Genomic DNA, 4,696 nt, shown 5'->3' on the forward strand with positions numbered 1-4,696 from the left:
CAGCCTTTTGTATTTACTCGGTCTAGACTCTGTATGTAAAAATTAGTTTGATGGTTTGCAACATGTTTGTGTTCTGAAAAGTAAAGACAGAAGAAATGTGTAGGGGGGAGTTAATTTTAACAGCACTATAATAAACCTTATACCGTTAATCCTTGGCTAAGTTTGGGTCCAACATTATCAAACATTATAAACCCTGATCAAACCCAATTTACTCTGAGTGACCTCCGGATTGCAAATATGATTTAAGGAAATTACATAATAACATGTTCGTGTGGTACACTATGAGCAGACGATATAAAATTATATTAAAAGTAGGTGCAAAGTGTTACAAAAACATCTGTAACCAGGCAACCAAAACCACACAAGTGTCAAATGGAAAAGAGGCAACATCATCTAAACATATATATTACAATTTATGATTAAATATATTCTAGAACAAAGTTTTGGATGTCTTTAAAAGTCTCACTTGTTCAAAATGCATTCCTCTGTGGATTTGTAAAGATATCTCCCATCATTGTCCTCACTTGGTCCTATGTCTACGCTGTAGGCAGGTAGGCTGGGCTCTGGGAGGTGTGGTCTGGACAGACTTTCTGGACCAGGCTGTAGCACATCCAGGTGATGTGGCTCTGGGTTTGTTCTTGGTCGCACATCTTGGACGGATCGTAGTTGCACAACATCACCTTTTTGCTGGCGCTCCAGGTCCAACTCTAACTCTTTCATAGGTGGGACGAGGCTGACGGACACGTTCCCAACACCTGTGGAGTTGTGATGGAAGTAGACGCCAAGAGAGCCGTTGTCATGATCCACAATCTTCCCCATTATCAGTAAATTCAGTTTGACGGTTTTGATGTTAGAATAAAAGCCACCCCAGCTAAACAACCTTGACAATTTAGATAATCCTTGGACTTTCCTGAGGGGCTGAAGCTTTATCTTTACCAATGAGTTGGAGTTGGACTTGGAGTTAGCTCCCAGGATTTCCCAAAGTCCCTGCTTTGGTAGAGGAACGGATGGGCTATTGAGCACTTTGGAGTTCTGATTCACACTCCTGGTCTGAAGTTCCCAGATCTTCTGTAGATACTCAGCTTGGTTTTTCTGGATGCTGAATTGCCGAAGGTGAAGTTGCTCTCATGGTGACAATGAACCAACTAGACAGAAGACTATGAGAAAATACAAACAATGAGCCTCTGAGGATGTTTAAATGTGCAGCAAGTAGAACGTTTTTATACATTCAAAATAGATCTTTTTAATAAGTTGCTGTAAGCTAGAGTGCCCATCCAAAATGTACTTAAACTCATCAGCTTGAGTATTATATTAGGTTTGGTCTTTGTTGCAAGCTCTGGCATTATTGAACAGCACAACTCTGTACACACACAGAATTAATTCACACAATTTCTTAAAATACAAGAATTTATTAACAAAAATCATTCAACTCCAATTCAAACATATTTCAACAACCCAACTAAACTACCAAGCAAAATGAAAGAATAAGGAAGTCCAGTGGGCTATGTATAATATAAACAAGTGAATCAAAGATGGTTGAAAACCATGACCAAAAGAGTGATGAAACATTACCACCAATGCTATTTATGTTGCAGATCCAAGGATTATCTTGAAGAATCTGGAAATAAAGTTACGTTAGTCTTGGAACTAACTTAGGCAATAATTTGTATACCTTTAAACAACCATTCACAATGTAAGATCAGATAAAACAATTGACATTTTAAGAATGGGTTGCTGAATAAAACCAACCTTCTGGACGACTAATTCTCAACGTGCTAATTAGCTGCCTTTATTTCTTAAAATAATATCTAAAGAAATATTATTAAGCAAATATTAAAATAATACAGTAATGAAAATAAGTATTCGAACAACCTGCGACTTTCCAAGTTCTCCCACTTAGAAATCATGGAGGGGTCTAAAATTTTCATCTTAGGTGCATGTCCACTGTGAGAGACATAATCTAAAAAAAACAATCACAATATATGATTTTTTTATAATTTATTTGTGTTACTGCTGCAAATAAGTATTTGAACACCTGTGAAAATCAATGTTGATATTTGGTAAAGTAGCCTTTGTTTGAAATTACAGAGGTCAAATGTTTCCTGTTGTTTTTCACCAAGTTTGCACAAACTGCAGCAGGGATTTTGGCCCATTCCTCAACACAGATCTTCTCCAGATCAATCAGGTTTCTGGGCTGTCACTGAGAAACAAGGAGTTTGAGCTCCCTCCAAAGATTTTTATAGGGTTTAGGTCTGAAGACTGGCTAGACCACTCCAGAACCTTGATATGCTTCTTACGGAGTCACTCCTCATGTTGGAAGACCCGCCACGACCCATCTTCAATGCACTAACTGAGGGAAGGAGGTTGTTCCCCAAAATCTCGCAATACATGGCCCCTGTCATCCTCTTCTTAATACAGTGCAGTCGTCCTGTCCCATGTGCAGAAAAACACCCCCAAAGCATGATGATTCCACCCCCATGCTTCACAGTAGGGATGGTGTTTTTGGGATGGTACTCATCATTCTTCGTCCTCTAAACACGGCGAGTAGAATTAGGACCAAACTATTTTATTTTGGTCTCATCTGACCACAGAACTTTCTCCCATGACTCCTCTGGATCATCCAAATGGTCATGGGAAAACTTAAGACGGGCCTGGACGTGTACTGATTTAAGCAGGGGAACCTTCTGCGCCATGCATGACTTTAAACTATGAATTACCTACAGTAACCTTGGAAAACAGTGGTGCCAACTCTCTTCAGGTCATTGACCAGCTCCTCCCTTGTAGTTCTGGGCTGATTCCTCACCTTTCTTACGATCATTGATACGCCACGAGGTGAGATCTTGCATGGAGCCCCAGTCCGAGGGAGATTGGCCGTCATCTTTAGCTTCTTCCATTTTCTAATAATTGGTCCAACAGTTGATATTGTTTCACCAAGCTGCTTGGCAATTGCTCCATAGCCCTTTCCAACCTTGTGGAGGTCTAGAATTTTGTCTCTGGTGTCGTTGGACAGCTCTTTGGTCTTAGCCATGTTTGTAGTTAGAGTCTTACTGATTGTGTGGGGTGGACAGGTGTCTTTATGCAGCGTACAACCTCAAACAGGTGCTTCTACTTTAGAATAATAAGTGGAGTGGAGGTGGACTTTTTAGAAGTGGACTAACAGGTCTTTGAGGGCCAGACTTTTTGCCGATTGGCAGGTGTTCAAATGCTTATTTGCAGCAGTAACACACAAATAAACAATTTAAAAAATCATACATTGTTATTTCCGGATATTTGTTAGATTATGTCTCTCACAGTGGACATGTACCTAAGATGAAAATGTTAGACCCTTCCATGATTTCTAAGTGGGAGAACTTGCAAAGTCGCAGGGTGTTCAAATACTTATTTTCCTCACTGTGTTTAAGAAAATATTATTTTGAATAAGAACCAAACCTTTTGGATAAATTGGTCTTAATAGTGTTTAATTAGTTATCATGTTTAGTAAAATAATATTTGAAGAAATATTACTTCCTAGATTGGAAACTAACAAACTTTCTGGGTAAATGATCTTCATCTGACTCATGAAGTGGGTGAACATGTGTTCTTAGCCCTTAGTGGTTGGAGCTAACAAAAGAAGCTTATAGCTGGTTACCAGAATCAAATACATACCTTTATGTAGCTGTCAGAAAGCTTCTGGCATAATTCCAGCTGTTTATTTGACCTCATCAATATTATTGACACATCCTCAATAGGGTTGAGGCCGAGGTTATTCCAGAAGCTCAATGTTAGACAGGTTTATACACTCCAAACACCGTTTTGTGTGTTTGATATTATTGTTTTGCTGAAATGTGAAGTCAAACATCTATTCAGTAATTTGTGGTAAAGCTGCACAATATATTGAACCACAGTATCAGTCTTTGCATCCAACCAGTTCTTTGGGACAGTTTTTAAGCAATATTACATTGGATATAATTGTTTTAAAGCAATGCTTCACACTCTGTAGACAATAATATATTTCGGAGGTTGGATGGTGACTTTGCTGCCCAAACTAGATGCATATTTTTAATGGCTGAGATGCTATACCTCACATAAATAGTAGGAAAACAGTTGCGATGGAAAGGAAAGGGAAAAAGGGAGTTTATTCTGATTCATATTGTCATCACAATATTCAGCAGAATTATCACCAATTCATATGTTCCTTATGTCATGGAACCCAAAATTTGTAATGAATTCAGGGAATTTGGAGATAGACCTCCTGCATTATTCCATCCACTTTGTGCCATACCCCAGTAACACAGTGCAGCAGCCCCACAGCATGCCACTACCACTATCATGCTTGACAGTTGGACGTTTTTAGGAAATTACATTGAATTCTCCAGTCTTCTTGTCATTGTGGCCAAATAGCACTATCTTTGTCTCCTCTGATCAGATGCATTTTGCATTAAGTGTGGCAAGATGAAATCTTCAATTAAGGAGTTGATTTTGTTGCCAGGGCTTATGTCTTGCTTAGCTTAGCATCCTCCTAGTCCAGACTGATGTTAAACTAACTTAGAAGTGGACAGTGGTAACAGTCTCGAGTCTTTTTGGTTCCTTTGTTGTTCCTTCAACAATCTGACCAATTTTCTTTCATCTTAGAATGACAGTTTGGATCAGATGGTTGCAACTTGGACACCATTGAGAGTTAAAAAAGGACAATTACCTTAAAAACATTTAAATGAGA

General features: G+C 38.8%; 1 pseudogene; it reads right to left on the minus strand.

Annotated features, from left to right (window-relative positions):
* Nucleotides 1-536: 536 nt before the first annotated feature.
* Nucleotides 537-3,028, minus strand: LOC124875387 (annotated as a pseudogene).
* Nucleotides 3,029-4,696: the final 1,668 nt, after the last annotated feature.

The sequence above is a fragment of the Girardinichthys multiradiatus genome, chromosome 10 (genome assembly GCF_021462225.1).
Source record: "Girardinichthys multiradiatus isolate DD_20200921_A chromosome 10, DD_fGirMul_XY1, whole genome shotgun sequence".
Classification (NCBI taxonomy): domain Eukaryota; kingdom Metazoa; phylum Chordata; class Actinopteri; order Cyprinodontiformes; family Goodeidae; genus Girardinichthys; species Girardinichthys multiradiatus.